The sequence below is a fragment of the Phalacrocorax aristotelis genome, chromosome Z, assembly GCF_949628215.1.
Source record: "Phalacrocorax aristotelis chromosome Z, bGulAri2.1, whole genome shotgun sequence".
NCBI classification, from domain to species: Eukaryota; Metazoa; Chordata; class Aves; order Suliformes; family Phalacrocoracidae; genus Phalacrocorax; species Phalacrocorax aristotelis.
In genome coordinates this window covers 53609403-53631329 of record NC_134311.1, presented here as the reverse complement: position 1 = coordinate 53631329, position 21927 = coordinate 53609403, and the positions used below count along the sequence as shown (strand labels likewise).

At 39.4% G+C, this 21927-nt stretch overlaps 1 protein-coding gene across 1 annotated transcript in view; it reads right to left on the bottom strand.

Annotated features, from left to right (window-relative positions):
* Positions 1–21927, bottom strand: part of MAP1B (microtubule associated protein 1B) — a 77735-nt gene that overhangs the window by 48091 nt on the left and 7717 nt on the right. The gene's annotated exons all lie outside the window — the stretch shown is intronic.

The window sequence follows — 21927 nt, the reverse complement described above, 5'->3', positions numbered from 1 at the left end:
TGATTTTTCACAGTGCCAAAAATATTTTAACTTGCTAATCAGCAATCCCAATGAAACTTAATGTTGACTGAGTTTCAATGAATTAATACATTCACCATGCACCACAATGTGATTTTTCCCATGGCTTCAAGAATAAGTTAATTGTGAGTTGGTTCTTGGTCTAATATTGTGAACTCAGACATAAATTATTCATACTCTCTCATATAGTTCTATATCCCATCTGCAAGCTACATGGAAATTAGCCCCCGGCTCAGATTCCACCTAATGTAAATTGGCATAGCAACAATGAATTCACAGTTACCCTGTGTTTAGCATGCCCTTAACAACAGGCCTAAGGAATTCTACTCAGAGTGTCTTTAGTAACTAAACAGCTCCTGTGGACTGAGTTTTGCAACACACACGTGCAGCTGTGGTCTCAGCATAAGCCCTCTGTTTCATCTATCAGGTGGATAAAGAGCTGGAGTAAATGGTATAAAGAAAAAATTCTATATAATGCTTAGAACCAACTAAAATTAAAGGCATTGCTCTAATTTTACTAATTTAGGTCCAAGCATCTGCAGATGTGTGTGTCTTTTTTTATCATCTCATTCAACCTCTTCTCAACAAAATCAGACTAAAGAGACAAACCAGAAGACAAAGGGAAAGTTTAAAAAACTCTACAGTTCACAATGCTATTTTAGAGATCTCTGTAAATGATCATGCTGAAACATAAGCAAGTCCTTAAATCTTTGAAGGATAGGATTTAGCCAAATCTGTAAGTCCACTGAATGATTCACCTGAGTAAGATGTTTGGAAGTAGACCCAGCTGTGCAGTAGTATAGTTATTCTGATACTAAAGATGTTCTAAATATTTCTGAAGACAATCTCTTGCTTTCATATCTATTCATCCCATGTAATAGCTTTTTACTGTATCTTACAGTAATGTTTAAAATGTATTTTTAAGAAATATATTTGGGAAGATGTTAACTGTTTTAAATCATTACCTTTTAACTCTCACTAAGTACATGTGAAAATACCTGGCCCAGATTGCCACCCTTCTTTGATCTACAGAGAAACAGTATTTTCTAGTTTATGTTCTCTTTTGCTGTTGAAGACAAGTCCTATCATATCAGGTACTTATCCAGTGACAACTTAAGGAGAAGTGAAAGATGAAAAGTTATTTCACTTCCCTCTCTTACCTTCTAGCATGTCTGATTTTATTCATGCCTGTCTTTTGTGATGTCCTGTTGTGCAGCATACAGCTTATCAACTGACACAAAAATAAATGCATAATAAATATTCTACAAGAGCAGAGAAAGGGGTATGCTAAATATAAACAAACTGTCTGGTCAGACTTCTACCCTCGTCCCTAAGGGTAAACACTGTGTCTTCTGACATCTCTCAACTTCTTGCAGTGCTGTCTCAAGTGCTACTAGCAACTAGTAATTAGCCCAATTCTCAGATGCCTTGAGTGTCAATAGAGAAAAAAAGGCAACAATTCCTACACAGAGCTATTTTAAAATCAGTTGCTTCAGTTCTAATGTTTAATAAATTGCTTGTAATGTTTTAAGGTGCTGCAGTAGTGGCAGCATACCAGAAACATAAGGATAAGCAGTTGCTCCAGATATGGAAGAGAGCTGGTTTGGCAGAAGCCTCAAGCATCTCATATGTAATATCAGGTCAAGTAAGAGACACGGGGCCCAGACAAAGAGAGTGATGTCTGGGAGAGGAGAAGTTGTTGTCCGCTTCAGTGAAAAATGAAAAATGCCAGTAATGGATATTAACAGTCATTTTTCCTAATTTGTCCTACCAAAGGACAAATGAACACTGACTGCAGATTCAAGAGATCCCAAATTTGACTTTCAAGTGGCTTTTTTCTTGGCCTAACAGCAAAGGGCACCGGCCTTTGCCCTAGGGCTTGGAGGATACATGAGAAGGAAAACCCTTGAGTTAAAGAATTCAAGACATTTTTCCATTTCAAATTTCTTTTGTGTTGTTCTTTTATTTTTCCAGCTGACCTTAACAAAGTGGGGAGAAGAGGCTCTCTTCTGTCTCACTATTACTCTTGGATTAAGAATATATTTATAAGTATTATTAATCATAAGTATTATTCTAAGGGAGAATAAAATAAGTGGGATGAAATCACGGGGAATGTTAGTAATTTTTAAGGAAACACCCCCTCAATTTTCATTCCATTATTTTCCTACATTACGTTATCTTTGCTATTACCATTACTGTGAGAAAGTTATCTGCACTGCTGATCAGCCCTCGAAAAAAAAGCACTTAAGAAAAGACCTTGGACAACTTTTAAGGCTCGAAATAGTTAAAAATACTTCACACTGTTTCAGTACTTTTCCTGTGGTTTTGGACAATGAAAATATATCATTCAGTCTTACTGTATTTATGGTCAGTATCTGTTCTCTTACATACTAAAGCAGGGCTACAAGTCCGAGGTACAAACTCTGCAAGAGACTTCAGAAGTACAAACACATTGTAGTATAAATAAAACATTATTTACTATCAGCAACATTTACTCTAGAAAACCCTGGGCCTGACTGTCCCTGTGAGATTAGCCAGAAGAAACGACCCTCTAAAGCATGAAATCCTTCCTTGTACAGAAGAGAGCACTGGCCAGCTAGTGGCAGGATACCACTAGCATAGTCTGGATTGGTTCAGGGATGTGTGAGGACACGCTGCTCTTGGTCCCAACCAGGCCACAGTCTGTGAAGGAGCCAACAGGATTTCCTGCTGGAGTGTGAATTTTCCTTGCATTCAGATTTTACATGGGCAGCAGTCAGCACAAGATCAAGGATGGCCACTCTATTCATGCCACTGCTGCCTCAGAGTCTGAAGATGAGTGGAGAGGACTTTACAGTTAGTAAGACACAACAAGGCCTCCAAAGCCTTGAGCTTCTGATTATGGATCTTTCACTACCTCTGAAAAGGACTTATAAGTTACAAGGGAATAACACTTCAGTACATCAGAGTGCAAGTACTTTGAAAAGGAAAAGAAATCTGATCTTCTATCCTGTTTGAAAACATAAAAACAAAGTCCTCCAAAATTAGGGACTGTGCAAACATATTTGAATTAGAATATCTGAAATATATTATGATGTACAAGTTTCCCTTTCCACTAATATAAAAGCCAGTTTTTAATCACCTATTCATACTAGCACTGGAATTTGGTTCTTAGGACTCTCATCTCACACTCACTACTTGCAGAGCACCAAATTCACATTGATCTCTTCGGCTGAAGGTACAGAATTAAGTCCTGTCTAATTTCACTAGTTCAGCACAGTGATAATAGAGTAGAAAATTAATAAACAAAGTTAACAATGACAGTAGCACGGCTATTAATTGGTCACCTGGCAGAAATGGAGAGAACATCAAAATTCTGTCCTTTAAAGCCTAGGGACCTGATGTGTGGAACACAGATCTTGCGTACCTTTGTGGTTTTGAACATTACAGCTTACGGCTTAAAACTAAGGCTTACACTTCAGCACTTTCCAAGTCAAGGAAAGATTTAAGAATTCATTAAGTGTTCTTTTGAAACAAGGCTTGAGTTTCTTGCACTGTCATCTCATGTTCACTGTGTTTCATATTACTGCATGATTCTTCTAAAAAATCCTGGCTACCTTTTATAATAATACCTCAGGTAGTTTTAGTAAGACTTGCACGTAGACATGTCAGGAGCTGCCATCTCTACTTTGTGTAGAGGAAGGAGTAGGAAAAAATGTAAGGCAATATCTGGATCCATGGCAATATATGTGAAGTGGTCTAGCAAAGGAAGTTGACAGAACAAGATATAACCATAATGAAATTTCCTCCTGGGATCTGGATATATTTCCACTCAGGACTTATCTGACAGTATAAGATCCTTTGTAGTATACGTGTCAAAGCTAGGTTGTAACCTCGTCGGAGGAATGGCCCAAGAGTATAAATACAAATAAGGCATTTTCAGGTTTTTTTTTAATAAGTTACTAGTTTTGAGTGGTTCACTATTGCAATTTCTTCCCTCAGAAAAACGCATGGGAAGACAAAAGTCTATTGTACTATTTTTAAATGAGTAATGAATGTTCACAAAAACATTGGGGTTTAGTTACATTTCTAGTGCCCAAATTGTCCTTGTTTCTTCTACAAATAAAGAAAAAACAAACTCTCATTTTAAATTATCTTCCTCAGCTTAACATTTTCCTGTGAATCATCTAGTTCTGACCTTTATGATAATCTGGTGGTCTTTTATTTTATGAAAATTATATACTTCCTATATTGACAGGCTTAGAGTCTAACTAGATGGGAAACCCACAAAGGAAGTGGGTAACATAAGAAACATATGAGAGAGTCCAAAGTGTTGAGAAAGGGTAACACAGACAGAAAGCACTGCAGACTGGGGAACCTCCTCTGTGGAAGAGAAACTGGGTTGGCAGCTGCCAGGAGAAGGATCCAACAGTCTGGGAGTACCAGGGTTTCCAAGAGGACAAGCACACACTGTAGGCCCCCAGGGTCCCTGGCTCCTGCGTCGAGAACAAGGTCACACCTGGATGCTCTATGGGGGGAATCAGCTTCCCTGTATTCTGTTAGCCTTCATTTCTGTTAGTGTGCACTATGCTGTGGTCCACATAACCATATGGGCGATACAACAGATGCAACATCAGCAGAGTTATCTGTAGATCTAACATCTTGTAGCAGCACTGCCTAGACATATTTGATAATATATGGACTATACTGAGTTCCTCTGATATTAATGACAATTTTCTCAGCCGCCTTTCTACAAAAATTTAGAACAGAAATCTGTTTAAATGAGGCACAGAGGGAGGGCTTGGCTTCCCATCTCTTAAGTGTCATTAAAGAGGAAGGGAAAGAAAAACTAATACAATAATTTTTCATAGAATCTTGTGTCTACTTTGGCTTTCACATTGCTTATGCAAATTATACATACACATGTAAACTGATAACTCTTTATGCAGAGCAAGCATTCCTGTGCCAGATTAGTAGTAGCACGAGTGGTCTCCCACTTTGGGTTTTATTCCCTACTGCATTTTATTACGTTGTTAAAAAATGCAGATTTCTTAATAATTAAACCAACCATTTAAAGTTCTGAAATATGTGACCATGTAAAGATACGCTGCAATTTATCCTTAATTATTATTTTTATATATCCCCTATTACTACTGTAGAAGGGAGTTGTTTCTAATGAATGGGATAACAAAAAAAATCCACCGGCTATAAAGAAACACAGAAGTGAATAATCTCTGCCCTTGAATATTATTGTGCTGACAACTGTTCTGAACAGGTTGTCTGACTAGTGAAGAGCTACTCACCTAGTAAAACTTTAAAGGTTTAAGCTTTATAAGACTTCTCCTTTAGTACTGATCAACCTGAAAACGCTGTTTGAAAAGCACATGTAACATGGAATATGTACTGCAATTATTTTTTTTTCATGGGAACACAAAAGCAATTTCCAGATCTGAATTTTGGTATAGGCTATTAATAAATACTGTCTGAAGGGAAAAAATTATATTACGTTGGAAATAGTAAGATTTCCCTTGGGCTGATATAAGGGAAATAACAGGCTTTTTATAAGGCTTTTTTTTTTTTTTTAACAGGCTTTCATAAGGGAAATAATAGGCTTTTTAAAGGTCTAGATTCAATATTTTTTAAAATAGCTTTTTCAAATAACAGCAACAGTAAACTGAAGACAACACTAGTTACATTGCAGTTTGATATAGTAAAAAAAAATTCCCTAGCAGGGAATAAAGCCCTTTCAGTGAGTCTCTGAGTAATACCCAGGAAAAAAAAAAGTTACCTCTAGTGTCCCTCATCACCTGCTTGTCCTCAGTCAGCGTTATCCCAGTTCTCTTCTAGGGTTGGTCGCAGGGTGTGTGGACATACCAAGACCAAGCACTTTGGGGTGGTCTTGGTTTAAAAGCTATCTCAAAACAAAACTGGCACAAGAAAAAAAGCCTTTTCTATAACATGCAGAGTCATTCAGGAGCTCTTTTCTTGCAGCCTTACCTGGATGATGTTCGGTCAAAAAATGCAGAACAGTAGTGGGCAAACTTGGCTCTCATGTTAATGCCTGCATCAACTCTTGGCTTCTGTGATCTGTGCTTATCACTTGGACAGCAAGAAAGCAGCCGGTATCTGTGAAAATTGCTGAGTCTCTGGCCAGCCCCATCTTAAGTGATTGGCCATTCTCATTGAATGCTTGAGCCTGCCAGAAGATCCGTGAACAGGTACCACAAGAGGTCTGAGCAGGCCACAACCCCTACCCCATAGGGAGGTGACTGGGGGCATTTTGCTGGAACGACCACACTAAAGGGCAGTAAAGGAAGCAAAAAAACCCTCTCTCTCTCTCGGGCTTCTGCTAGCAGCAGCCACAAAAAAAAAAAAATATTCTTCATGGTGTTTTGACATGAAAATATTGGAAAACTGGACATAAGTAAATACAAAGGAATTGAAAGACATTCTTTCAGCCCATGTATTAGTGAATGATACAACAACAGTAAATTTCTGCCATTTTATTCTTTTATAGCCATAGGGGACATCCAGAGATTTCATAGAAGGTGAGTAAAAGCCATCCAGTCTGTTTACCACTGATCTTCCCCTTGATATATTCCTCAGCCCCTATCGTTCCTCCCCCGAGAGCTGCTGCCACTGGCACATCTCTCCTCCTGCACCTTAGAGGAGGTATCTGCAGCCTCTGAGAGGCTGCGCTAGTGCTGATCTATTAATCATCTGGCAGACAGTGATCTCACAGGCAATTCAATTAGCAATATCCATCTCAATGACAAAGTATGCCTTTTATATGTCTGGTTTCCAACTAGATATATATAAGTGTTTTGCTGTGCCCCTTTTTTTAAACAATGGAAATCACTGACCTAGTGCAAGTTGTGTTTATTACCCATTTCTTTTCAATCAGCTGGCTTGACAGAAGTTTTGCCTTAAAAAACGGCCTGTATCCTTTGGTGACAGGCATGCTGCTTCGGCTGAGGAGCTACTGAGAGAACTAGTAACAAATATTCAGCTTTCCACATAAGAACAACAACAAAAAAAAGCTTTACCTTTGAAATCTGAAGCTGTATTTTAAAAGATTGATCTTTCAAAATTAGGTTAAGAATATTGGGAAAGGACCCCTGCAAGCTATTGGAGCTCTGCATTTAACTTTACATTATTATTGTTGTTTAAAAGAGAAAAGTAATCCAGTGAAAATTAAATAAGCAATTTTCATGTGAATGCCTCCGGGCATTATTAAGATTCACAGTGTAAAGTGTCCTGCTGCTTCATAATGAATTGATCTAAACAAGGTATTAAATACCTACTGCCTTTATAATGCAGAAAACATTTTGCATTGCCGATGTTTCTGAAACAGGCTGGCTGAACTGATTTTTTCCCGTAAATACATAGCCAAAGGTTAAATGCTCTGGCATTTTCCAGTGGCAGCATCCATCCTCCTATACTTTGGTGGCAGGCAAAATAACCCTGATTAAATTAATCAGCGTCTTCAGCTACTGTTGTGCTCATTATCAACCCGCTAACATTGAGCGTTCTGAAGATATAACCTTAAGTGCAATATTGTAGGCATCGGTTCATTAGCAAGTATAATCAACATGGGTTATCAAAAGCATTTTTGATGCATAACAAATAGAGCAAATTACTAAAACAATAAAAGAAATATCTAAGATCTACAGCAGGTTGATCTACAGGATGTAATATCTCATTAATATAATTAGAAGCAGTTTATAATAACTTAATTTTCCACCATCTTTTGTCTAACAGAGACCAGAGAAACTCTGCTGCTTCCTTCAGAAAGCCTGTGCCCTGGCTGGCAAAATGTCAGGTGAAATTAGACTACGCAGTGAAGAAGATGTTATTTTACATGTGATACATTCCCTTTAGAAATCTTGCTGATTGCACACAGGCTGTGTAATTACAGGCACTCATGAACTGTACTTCATTAGAATGACAAAGTGTCGGCATTGGTGAGACATTTAACCCATCCAGTATTCAATGAACTCAAGTACACTTTTAGGATCATCATAATTTGAAAAAAAACAATGCAGGGTGATGCTTAAGGAACATAATACCAGTATGGTTGCATTTTCTCCCCCAGAATTAAAATAACCCAGTATTTAATTTATCTTCTCTTTTTTGGGGGAAGAGCAATCCTGTGAGTTTTAATATTTTCTCTTTGCAAATGTAAAGTTTGCCATTAGATTTTCATTAGAAGCTTCCACCAACTTGCATGATAAGCAGAGCTGAGTTATTTTTCTTTTTTCCATATGAACTGTGACACATTTTAAGTCTGGTACACTTAATTTTCTAAGGGAGTCACACTAAAAGAAGAACTTACTAGATATTCATCAGCTGACCTATGCTTGATGGTAGCTGTTAAGTTCTGCAAATGCACAAGTATTCTTTCTTAACTTAAGAAAATAGTGCTTACCTGTCGAGAACAGGAATAATAGAAAATGTTGGGGCTGATTCTGCCTTCACTGGGATCAAGAGCAAAATTCTGACTGATTTCCAAAAGGAGAAATCTCGGATACAAGACTTTTCTTGCTGTAAATTCAGTCTATATTTGAAGACTCCAGCAAAGAAAAGGGAGATTCATTTATGCTGAACTAGTCAAATCAGCTGTATTTGTCACTTTGAATATATTTGTAACTTGGTGATCGTGGTCCTTACTGCATTTTTTCAGATGGCTACAATTCTACAAAGTTACATTACTGTGTAGTTCATAAGACATTAACCTGAAAAATGCAAATATAAAAATGAAAATATTTACAAAATATAATATTATAAACATATATTAAAAAAGTAATATATAAGGAATATGGCCAATAATATAAGTAGCACACTCAAACATGTAAAATCTAAATTGCACAAAACATAGAAAGGAAATGTTTGTTTTCTGTACAAATTACACAATTTCTTCTTATTGACATCACAAAGTCTTTCACCTTGACTTTTTCTGCTGAAAAGTTTTGATTTATGGCTTCTGTTTCAGGTCCTTTGTGAATCCTCACAAATGAGCAGATTTTGCATGTTGTTCCAACATGCTTCTTAAAGGGAAAACTGCTTCCCTTGCACAGAACACTGAAATTAATTTGAAAAAAAAGAAGAAAATTAAGGGAAAAAAGGATCAACAGTGACCAGATCATGAAAGCTCTCCTCATGTGGCATTTACTGGACAGCCACTAAACCTGGCTACTTACATGAGTGTTTAGAAGTCTGGACTGCTTCATACTTGCCTTTCACATCAAACTTGGATAATGAGGATAAATTTCATGGAATTAAGATATCAAAAGTTCTTCTGAGCACAGTGATCGTATATTCTTCTACAGCTACATATTTCTGTTTGGGTTTGATCATTTTTATCCAATGTCTTGACCTGTTTTACGTCCTCCCTTATGCTCTACACTGCTGCAAGGGATGGGGGCAGCAGTCCCTGAACACAACTCCCTCTATCAAACCTACATATCAGATGAGAATAGCACGGCATAGGAATGCAGGAACTGGAGAGAATACACGGTCTGTCAGTGTTAATCTTTTTTAATATTCTGCTTCACACCAGAGAGGATTTAATTGTTTCTTAAATGGCTCTAGGGCCTCGGAATGAGCAAACCTGTCTAACAGAACGGACATATATTTGAAAGAATCTTTGTAATAAATATTGACCTATGATATCCGTAGATCATTCTGGAGACACAGCAATCTCTCCTTGCCTGATTAAACTGTGCTAATATCAAAATGCAGGCCAAGCCCATAAGGCACAACAGATCTGCTGGAGTGTGGAAATGCCTGGAAGTTCCGAGCTCTGGGAAGAGAGGCAGAGAGGCACAGGAACTCCGCCTGCATGCTAATGAACTCCACCAGATCCTAATCCAAACAGATGCAATTTAAATTCCCGTCCACAACTTCTTCTCAAATTCTTCTAATTAACCCTCAGCCGTGAGATAAGCAGCCGTGCAGAGGCAGAGATGGCAAAGCAGAGGTGACAAAAGGCAATAGACTACCCCTTGCCAGGATTTGAAGTTTGTGTCAGTCACTAAGCCAAACTCAGAGGAGTAATCAAAATGTCATTTACTTCACCTGCCCATAGCATTTTGACTTCTACCGTGTAAGCATTCCTGGATTTAGGACTAGCAAGATCGTTTTAGTAATCAGAAAGCATACATTTTCACAGACATGTGGCATCACTTAAAAGCATTTCACTCCCACTTGACATGGAGCTCTGTTAGAGATGGCAGACAATATTTCACCAGCTTGGCTTATTCTTTGCACAGACACTCAGCTTCCTACAGAGGCTTAGGTCTAATCAGCCGATTTATTGCCAAGCCCTGCACCGCCCAGACTCGCAAGAAAACCATAGAAGAGAATTGCTAGGCTTTATTGCTAGTGGTGCCACAGCAACCCAGCAGTGCTGCTTTTCATGTGGTACCCTGTTACAAACTATAGACTAGCTCCTCACAACCATTTTCCTCCAACTGCCTATAGACAGGATCTACAAACTGCAACTCTTCAATAGCACTCTAATGCTGCCCTAACACATAATGGCGTAGATCTGGAGGGACCCTTCTGTTTTCAGTAAAATTACTCATAATTTACACTTAATAAAAGCAGAATTTGCCAAAGTGATGTAGTAATCACAATTTAAGACAAACTGCTGGCTATGTTTTGGGGCTTTTTTTGGTTTTTGTTTGTTGTTTGGGTTTTTTTAGTAAGTGGTAACAGACAGCTGGTCCCAGCAAGCAGCCAGGGCCCTATTACTTTGCCCAAAATTAAATCAACTGAAAAGTAATTGAATGTCCATTTACCAGTATTCACATATATCAGGTTTTTCCCATGCAGATGTATGCAGGTCTTCAGTTTCATAAACTTGTCCTGAGTTTTTTTTAACACAACTCAGAAATCTGAAGGAGTTACACAAATTGGCGAGTGGCTAATCTCAGCTTTTCATCTTTGGGGTTATTTTCAAATCAAGTGATCCCTGTTGCGACTACTTTCTAACGTCTGGCTGGTAGCTTATTTGAAGAGAGGTGGTGGCCTCATTTTGAATTCTAATGGAGACATTAGACTCCCTAGTGGCACACTTGGTGGAACAGTCCTCGATGGGAAGCTGAAGCAAGACAAAAAGAATTAAATGTAATTACGTCCTGCAACTGAATAATCCAGATCAAGTCCATAGCATCTGAGTCTGACAGCCACAGTCAGTCTTTATATAGTTTATATAGTTGAGGGGCAAAGTTTAAGACTAAACTTCAGGTCTCTTGATTTAGGAAGTACCATGTGTTCTAGAGTCACTTAGAAAGCCACAATTTTTTTTCCATCTCTAACAAAGGCAAAAGGCCACCCAAGGATTTAACTTGTATGAACAAGAATTTTTAGACAGAAAATACTGAAATATTTTGTCAAACTACATGCTACTGTATTCCTGTATTCCTAACAGACAGTCATAGCACAGCCTGAGACAGGTGAAAAAATCTGAGATACACTAAACTTGACAAGTGAGTCAGAGTCTACTCGCTTAGGTCTCAGGTCTTTTATTCCATGCTGTGCTCTAAATTCAGCATGGTAGGGGAGGCACTACTATACATCTTGGTGTGGTTATATTGCAGCTTCAGAACAGGGAAAGCTCACATCTGTTAGAGACATCCTGAAAATACAGAAAATATATTAAATGTAAGGCTGATTTCCTCAGCTATATCTACAGCGTGCATTAATTTATGCACAAATATAGCCATATGTATAATGGTTTTGCTTTTCTCCATACTGGCTCTGCAGAATTAATGTAATGTTAAGCATTTTCATAAAGGATCACTACCCGTGGTCTTCAAACTGAGAGAGCCCTTGCCCTGCATGAGCTATACTCCGCTTTTCCTCCATTGACTATGAGAGATCTGAAGTTTGCCGAGCTTGTTTCACACTGAGGGATTTGTCCTTCACAAGCAACAGAGCTGAATTGTCTGAAATTTAAACTCCAAGCAAGATCTCAGAGAAAAATAGAAACATAAGTCTTACATTAAGTACTATGACCTAAAAACGGTACAGAAGTATTCATACTGACTTTAGTATGTGCCTGTTTACTGCACAGCAGTGAGTATGGGCACTAAGGATGCCATCTACTGGCCAAAAAAAGCACGAGAGAGCATAATTCTATGGCAGGCGATTTCCAAAAAAGGGGAAGAGTAAGAAAACGTGATGTGGGTCATTAGTTTGGGGTTTTTTGGTTTTGTTTTTGTTTTTAATTGTCCATTTCAAGTTTTTTAAGTCAAGTAGTTGTAACTGCATGATATGATGCTGAATTTTATGTAGAAACTTTGTGGGACTGAGTTTTGAACCTGAAGTATATTATTACAACTTAATTTTGTGCTGGAAAAGGATAATGTTTTAAAATAGTAACAACTTAAAAGGCATCAGTGATAATGAGAAAATATGAATAGAGCTGCAAGACTGAGATTGCTCGTACTTTCCTATGCTTCCTCTTATTTCACAGAATCTCAAAAATTGCTCTCAAGTCCTCTGTAAATATTTGGTGAGAATATTCAGACTCTAAACCTTTGACTCTAAAATCTGGAAAAGTACAAAACTCAGCAGTGAATCTGTTTGTTATTGGGCTGTCAGCTATAGCAACTGTGATTCCAAGCTTTACGCAGCCAATTTGTGATTTGATCACAAATAGTCATCTCAGTGGAGAATATCTGTCCTTTTAACTCCACACAGAAAACAGTAACTGTTGCCATAGTACTATAGCAATGCAGATCCACATAAGCTGTATCTCTGCTGGTTTGAGGACCATCTCTGCTGATTTGAAAACATCGTTTCTTAATTTCCCCAATTACTACCGAGGAAATTTTTTTATTGTGTCCAGTCCACACCTAGCCAACAAGCAGGTTACCTAGACTATCTAATCAAAAACAGTTGGTCTATTATTGACCCAATATTCTCTGAGAGTGTCCCATCTTTGCAAGTAAGTCACAGGAGTTCAGCATGGACTCTGGTCCAAATCTAATTTGATCATTGTCTAGATTAAGGTAACAGTCACTGACAAAGAGACAGCCATCTGCTCAAAATGAAGACCCACAAAAATGTTGGAAATGCCAGAAGTGGCCTACAACATTTTTAATACCAGAGGGAAGCCAGAAGTAGAAGGAAGAAAAACTACAAAACATCATTTGTGAGCAGAGACATCTCTGACCACAGCATTTTCTAAACTCATCTCTTAAAAAAGTAAACATTCCTTTGTTGCTAGCTGTGATGTGGCTCCAAGAAAGGCAGCAAGCCTGGAAGTGCCAGTACCAACAAGATGCCATTCACATTCTACCACTAAATCTCCATGATCCTCTGTGACATATAGGAAGACTGCAGGAGGAACAGCATAGAGAAAGGAAGAAAAGTATCATCTAGGGTGAACGCAAGCTTCTCTGTAGTCTTGAAAACATCTGCTAATATCAAAACTAAGCATTTCACTCATTTTAGGAAAGCAGAAGAGAATAGGATATGATGTTAAAATAAGCTGCAGAAATAAAAAAATAAATCAGGAAAATGGGAAAAATAGTTTCGGATGTCAGTGTCACATAATAAAGCCTTTGATCTATGCTTTGTCCACGCAACAACTGCCCTTACAGAGACACCAAAGCTGTCTCTGAAACATGGCAGTAGGGCCCTGCCAACTAAACCTGTGGTGAAGCTAAACACATGTGATGAGAATCTCCTGATGGTCTTCTGAAAGGCCCATCACTGATAAGATTATTCTGCTCCAGGGAATGAAGTCTGGGGTTACACCTGCATGGGGCTTTACATAGGGCTGCCTTGCACCACCACTCTTTCACTTACAATAGCAAAAAAAGCTTTTAGAGTGGCCTCTTCTTTTAAAGTCACCCCCGCTTTTTTGTGACTACAGCTCAAGACAAGAAGGGAGAAAGTGCTACCATGCCAGGACCAGAACATTGCCCTGGGCCGAACATTCCACACTAACTAATATTCCCCTGGAAAGCAGCAGGCATCGTGTTAAAAAACTCTCATGGAAGGCCTAAAGCATGGGAGGACACAGGTAATTTCATAGATGCCCAGCTGTCTCCAACATCAGCAGGGAAAAAGACTCATTAGGAATGGACTGAAAATTAGAGGAGCATCAACTCTGCAAATACATAACATGCTGTGTGAATCTAAAAAAAAAGTAAAGACCTGAAACATAAAGTAAACCTCTAAGTTTCTTCTAGATTCTCTGCAAGAAACCGATCCCTTGGTCCGAAATTTGCTTTCAGTTTAAACCAAGGTCATGTTTTAGCTGGGATAGAGTTAATTTTCTTCACTGCAGCTGGCACAGTGCTGTGCTTTGGACTTAGTATGAAAACAATGTTGATAACACAGATGTTTTAGTTGTTGCTGGGAAGAGCTTGTACTAGTCAAGGACTTTCCCAGCTTCCCATGCTCTGCCAGGTGCAGAAGAAGTCGGGAGGGGAGGGGGCACAGCTAAGAGAGCTGATTCAAACTGGCCAAAGGGATATTCCATATCATGTAACATCATGCCCAGTATGTTAACTGGGGGGAGCTGGCCAGGGGAGGGAGGCAGCAATCGCGGTTCAGGGACGGGCAGCATCGGTCAGCGAGTGGTGAGCGGTTGTATCGTTTGTTTCTGGTTTTTTTCCCTTTTTCCCTTTTTATTATATTAACACTATTGTTATTATTATAATAATCAATATTATTATAATGGTTATTTTATTTTAATTATTAAACTGTTCTTACCTCAAGCCACAGGTTTGGGTTTTTTTGCTTTTGCTCTTCCTATTCTCTCCCCCATCCCACAGGGGTGGGGGGAGTGAGTGAGCAGCAGCATGGTGTTTAGTTGCCAACTGGGGCTGAACCGGGACAACCAATTTAATTACAAAGGGAGAACACAGGCCATGAAACGATCCAGAAGTCAGAAGTATACCTTATTAGGCAAGTATGGCTCTATCAAACACATGATTGTGTTATACTGTTCAATGGACTGAATAGTAAGTCTATACTGTTTAAGGAAATCTGAATACTTTGCATCTCCTCTTTCCTGTGATTATTATCTACAAATGGTTGTGGAGGACCCCCACCCAGTAAATGGGTTTCCCCCACTCAATAGCTCCTCCTAACAGATTAATACTATCAGAACCTCCTGTTCAACACAAAACGAGAATATCAGCAAGGTCTCCTTCCAGATGATAATCTCCTACTTGACATACAATGACATCCCACCAAAGCTGGAGACAAATTTTAATTCTTGCTGTAATTACAGGCTTTATTAGGTATAGAGGGTTGTTAGGTGCAGAGCAGCTACTCCCACTAGGGACTGTTCAGGAATACAGTTGGTGCAGCCAAACTATTTATGCAGTTAATTTTAAAGAGTAATTTAAATAGTACACTACCTCCATTTGGATTTCTTTTTGGTGACTTCCGTGTCTTCCATGTGTTATGTTGAAAGAGTATGTTTTTAATTTGATCTAGCAATTCACATTGTAGGACGCAATAAAATCATACAAAAGACCATTTCAAGCTATTTTTATACAGTGGATTGAAATGTAATAAGAATGGCATCCTGTAATGCAATTATTGAAAAAGTAGACAGAAAGATTAAAATTTATGGTGTTGCTAGGAAATGTTAAATGTACAAAAACCTAATTAGTATTGAAAAATATTTAAATCTTCCAAGTCTAATGAACTTTTAGAACCTGAGCTTTGCAGCTAGTAATGAGTTTGAAAAATTCAATACTGCTAGAAAAATAATTATGAGTAATGCAATTAAATTATCAGCTTGTGACAAGCATTAAATCCTATCTAGAGATACTCTTAAAGGCATTGCCTTCTAGATCTATTTAAAGTACTGGTCACACAGAAAACACTATTTTATTTTTTTCAGTTTGTCTAAACTCTGTGCAGGTTCTGGAAAAGCAAAAAAACCATGAGGACACAGCCTGAGGTTAAGAAAGCATGATGGTTGGACATAATACCCATGCTAAGATGTGCACTGGATGTTTCAAAGCCCCAAGACCAGAAGTAAGACCCCACTAGCTGGGATCTCTTCTCAAGGGTCTGTCAGACTTCATTGCATATTTATTTCCTAGAAGTTCAACAATGGTGCCCGCAAAAAAACATGTCTTGCACACAAAAAGGTGAAAGCAAGGCTTCCCACTCTTCCCTGTTTTAATGTTTTTCTAGTCTGTCTTGTCTGGCCCATGCGTCCAGGACAGTTTTCATGATGCCAATTTCCTCACATTTACAGTGATCCAGGAAGCTTCTGTCCTTTCCTGGTGCTCTCTTGAAAGGACTCATCCAAGACTGGAGACCTGCTCTTGTTAATGGATACACATATGAATATTAAGAAGCAACCCTTTCTAGAAGGGTTCACAGGCTCTAACTGGATTGGACTTAACTTTCTTCACAGCAGGCAGTAATGTGCTGTGCTTTGGATTCAAGTCTAGAACAGCGTTGAAATCACTCCAATGTTTTGGCTGTTGCTGAGCAGTGCTTGCACAGCACCAAGGCTTTCTTTTGCCCCACTCTGCCCAGCAGTGAATAGGCTGGGGCTGGACAAGAATTTGGAAGGAGGCAAAGCAGGGACATCCAAAAAAAGTTGGCCAAAGGGATGTTCCATACCATATAGTATCATGCACAGAAACAAAAGCTGGAGTAGAGGAAGAAGGTGGAGTTTTTATTTTCCATGGAGGCTGTTGTTCAGAGATTGGCTAGGCATTAGTCTGCCTGTGTGAGGTAGTAAGTGATTTCCTTCACTTCTCTTGGGTTGGGGTTTTTTTTTGTTGTTGTTGTTTTGTGTTTTTTTTCCTTCAATCTTTCCTTCACCTATTAAATCATCTTTGTCTTGACCCATGAGTTTTCTTGCTTTTGCTTTTTAGTCTCTTGGGGGCATGGGGGAGGAAGGAGTAACTCAATACACTGTAAAGAGCTTATAAAGCCTAGAAAAAGCTTATTTGTGTCTCAGGAAGAGGGAGCCAAAGCTGGGACCAGTATTCTTTCCAAAAGAGCTATGGAACTGCCATAAAACTGGGACAGCTTCCAAAGGCTGCCTTCTGCAGGGAGGAGTTGACTTCCAGGTGAAAGTCTGCAATAGCACCACTCAGGATGAGTGGAATCACTCAGGGATTAAACACCTTAAGAATATGGCTTATATCACTGTTAGAGCTTTTCTGTTTTGTCGTTTTATTTGTGGGTTTGGTGTTCTGCATTGGTTTTTTTTTTGTGGGTTTTTGTTTGTTTTAAATAAAACCCTAAGCTTCACAGAGTTCTGACTGGCAGGATCTTCCAAACAAAGCTATGTAGGAGTTGGGGACATAGGGACACAGGACTCATCTCACCACTATAGACAAGGTCTCAAGTACCAAAATACACAAAGTTGCAACATCAAAATAACACTGAAATTCACATAAATTTGTTTCTGAATTATTTTAATTTTTTTAAACTTAACTTTGTCTTGTATCAGCAACTAGTTTTGAATCATAAACAGACTAATTCCAACCAGTAGGAAAGCCAAGAACCAGAATAGTCATAACTGTACCTTTATGAGTATGCTGCACACAGAGACAGCACGAAAACCCAAGTCACCAGGAGCACTGGCTTTTCTTCTTGACTCTAGGAAGAGACTGCCATCAGTGGCTACAAGCCTAAAGTAACCATCAATGTCTTTTTGGTGGGACCCTCTAGGTGTTTGATGCAAAAGCATGGGCATCTGTTAGCAAACTATCCAGCTTTCTATTTGTCACTATTATTACTGACGGAAATGTGTACCCTCCCTACCTACTCACAGGGACTGTGAGGTACTATGGGATACTCCCAGCAGCCTACAGACAGGAGCACCAGGATCTGTGGCTAGCACTAATGAATCTCTTGCATTTTTCTCTACAAGGTAGATGACAGCTGGAGCTCCTCATGCTGTTGCAAGGCTGAATGCAGCAGCCACAGTAGCAACTCTCACTCTACAGTTGGCAACAAGGATGAGTATATGCTCACCATTCCATTCAGTCCAGGGACAAGGAGTGTCCCCACGCTTCTTCCCTTGCTCTGGTCCTGTTCCTGAGCACAGTGGTAGGCAACTCACTGCAAATAAAGCACCATTTTTATCTAGCAAAAAAGTTAAAATGTTCACTTTCTCCCTCAGTATGTGAAAATTTGGTCCTTGTTCTACCTTAAAAATACTAGATAGTATTTCTTCTAATCCAAAATCCAATCCAATTATTTCAGTGGCCTTTGGATCAACCCTCTTCTCATTATTAAGTCCAATTACAAACATTTAAAATTTCTCTCAAGTGATTGGCAAACTGCACCAGAAAGCAACAGAAAATCCAGGTAATTAAAAAAAAGTCTTAACAAAGCTAAGAAAAACAGACATATGAGAAAAATGTTGCCCACATGTCATGGTTTAACTCCAGCTGGCAATTAAATACCACACAGCCACTTACTCACACACACACACCCCCAGCAGTGGGATGGGGGAGAGAATCAGAAGAGTAAAAGTGAGAAAACTCATGGGTTGAAGTAAAGACAGTTTAATGGGTAAAGCAAAAGCCATGCACACAAGCAAAGCAAAACAAGGAATTCATTCACTGCTTCCCATGGGCGGGCAGGTGTTCAGCCATCTCCAGGAAAGCAGGGCTCCATCACACATAATGGTTACTTGGGAAGACAAACACCATTACCCTGAATGTTCCCCCCTTCCTTCTTCTTCCCCCAGCATTATATACTGAGTGTGATGTCATATGGTATGGGGTGTCCCTTTGGTCAGTTGGGGTCAGCTGTCCCGGCTGTGCCCCCTCCCAGCTTCTTGTGCACCCCCAGCCTCCTCGCTGGTGGGGTGGGGTGAGGAGCAGAAAAGGCCTCGACTCTGTGTAAGCGATGCTCAGCAGTAACAACAACATCCCTGTGTTGTCAACACCCTGCAGCACAAATCTAAAACATTGCCTCATATTAGCTTCTATGAAAAAAATTAACCCTATCCCAGCTAAAACCAGCACAGCATGACAACCAGAAACCAGGTGGAAAAAGTGGCAATGATGTTCTGGTTACACATTTTATTATAAATCCATAATGAGAGGAAGAGCTGACATGTAGGTCATCTATAAATCATACTGGGCAAGGGTCAAAATTAAGATATTGTTTAAATCTTCAGTTTCAGACATCCTACATAGACAAAACGTTAGTAAATAAAGATTGAGGAGTCTCATAAGGGACAAATTAAGAATTATAATTCTGTAAGTTTTTGTTAAATAACCCTTAATAAAATAACCCATGTGAATATACCATCAGGTATGCTGAATTATCATTCTAATAATGGGTTTTCAAATTCCAAAATGGAGTTAAAATTCTGTCACCATTCACAACTAACTTAGTCCCATGCCTCTGGTACTGCCTCACACAGGTCAAAAACCTGTTCTCTTAAAATATGGGCTATTCAAAGACCACTGAACTCATTGTATGTACTTGTGAGACAGGCGTTTAAAAATAACCTCTCAGTCATTTTGCTGATTCACACTAACAGCTTAGGATCAGCAGGAGCTGGTGTTTTGGCAGCAATGTAAATGCATGCTAGTTTTCTTTGAGATCGTTCCTAAAAAAGCAGAAATGGAAGTCAGTGCCAGAATGATTGTCACATAAGTGCAACAATTTATTCACTGAAAAAAAGATAAAGTCACTTATTAGCCCATCTCTGGAATTTTGATCAGTACTAAGAAAGGAAGGCTTTGACAATTCATGTATCTGAACATATAGGCTGTTACATTGTAGTCCTCTTCTGAGCCTCCAAAATCCTAGCAACCCACACAAAAAAAGCTAATGAGCGGATGAGAGTGTTGCGTGTGCCCCCAGCCGATTGCCCCGGCGAGGACATCAAGGCTCCCCCACCTCACCTCGCACCACCCTGCAGCCCCGTCGCTGCAGCCCTGGACCGCTGGCAGCAACGCCCTGCAGGGACACCATTCACAGCCACAGCAGCGTGAGTCAGCTCAACTCCTTATTCAAGTCCTATTCTGCCTCCATTTTCTTTCTTCCAAGGCACATATACTTCAAAACAAGAAACAAAAAAGTCTGGTAGACAACTAAAATTAAACTCTCCAAACATACAATGAGCTAAAATGTCTCCACTCAGTAGCTATTCCAGCTATCACAGTCTCTAATAGCTGAAGAATCATACTTACAGGATGTCCCTAAATGCACATACCAGACCACATGAAATTTTAAGCAAAATTCATTCCTAGACACTCAGTGATGGCGTTCTGATACCAGCTGAGAAATCTGTTCTTGACTTCTTGGCTCTTTTTCTTTCATTGTAAGTGGTGGGTTTTGCTCAAGTACCTCTGTCCTCTTACTTGAAAAATTTTGATGAACTACAGGTTTCAGCAAGACAGCAGTAAAACCATGCCTTTTAGGATTTTAGAACTCCACAAGCTCACATGGCAAGCTACGAGTTGTGATATTAACTGAGTTTAGATCTGCTTGGCAAGAGCAATGGGACTACACACCACTTTGCCAAAGTAGAGGCATTGATGACCAAAATTCCCCATCCAAAAATTCTCCACAGGATACTAACATTCCTACACTGTAACTTTTGAAAGGGTAACTTTCAGAATGAAAGCTGTTAAGGCTTTTCGGTGTAATGACAGTTTCGGAGAAAAATGACCTTTTTAAGGAAGCAAGCCCGCTGCTGCTGATGTGGGTGGCTGCCAAAGGGACACTGAACATGTCTTGCACTTTGCCAAGGTCCCCCCAGCCACAGGCAGGCTGGAAAAAACGTCTTGGGCACAGGTAAGGAAGGACTCACTTAAGCCAGTGCAGACACCAACTGCTGACTTAGAGGCAACCTCCCAGCACTGCTCAGATAGAAAAAACATCTTCCACAGACATGTTCTTCATAACAACAGGACAAAGTAGCCACAGTGCATCACTTGACTGGTATTTCTTAGAAGGTTAAGGGTGACTAGCTAATGAACAGCTATTTAAATAAAACTGATTTCATCTAGACAAGGGCTTGGATACGCACCAATTCAACAGTGAAGTGTCCCCAGGTGGAAGCTGAGGGACAAAACGGCAGATGTGAAAGTCTTACAGAAGAGCCCTCAATGACTTCACCCTCCCACACCCCCACCCCAAAACCCATTTACTTGGTCTTTTGTGAAGCTGCTTTATGCAGCTGAAACATTTTTTTTTTTTATTAGGAAAAGATCGGTGGGTACAGCTGCAATTTCAGAGCTCTTTCCAAGACTCTCTGCTTGCACTGCCTCACTACCACACACAGTTCCTTTTCCAGCATGTACATGTTACAATTCATTGTTTGAAGTTTTTGTCCTTGTGATGTTAACATAAGATGGAAGCTATCAGTACATGACAGAGAAAACAGAGGTAAGCACTGGAGTACCCATTTTAAGCCATGTTGCTGTTGTCTTGGCAACAAGTTAATAAGCTCTGTTACTCATTTTTTTCACCAGCACCTGACAAAAACATCTCTGCAAGATTTGGTATTGTTAAGGAGCCTGCTAACTCAGCTGCTTTACAAGGTATCAGGAAAGATCTGCTGGCATTTCCATCTTGAATCCTATTTTTCAGGAAACATAAATCATCCATAAATTGCCCAGCAGCTGAATATAGGATGTACAAATACCACTGTGACAATCCATTCCCTTGAAAAGAGCACAAAAAGGGTGTTGGGATCCAGTCATGCTCCCTGCAGTATCAATATGTACATTGCTATTCACTACACAGGGAGAAGGATTAGACCTCAAATTCCTTAAGTGAAAACACATGAATGCTTTGACAGACATTCTCTCACATGGCACTCCTTTGACATCGCAGGCATATGGTGTGGGGACAGGGTTAGGCCTGTTTCCTCCCAGCTTCCTTTTAGAGAAAGAGTTTTACCCTTCACATTGCTGCTGTGTGTATCCTTGAGCTGTTTTGAGAAGCATACAA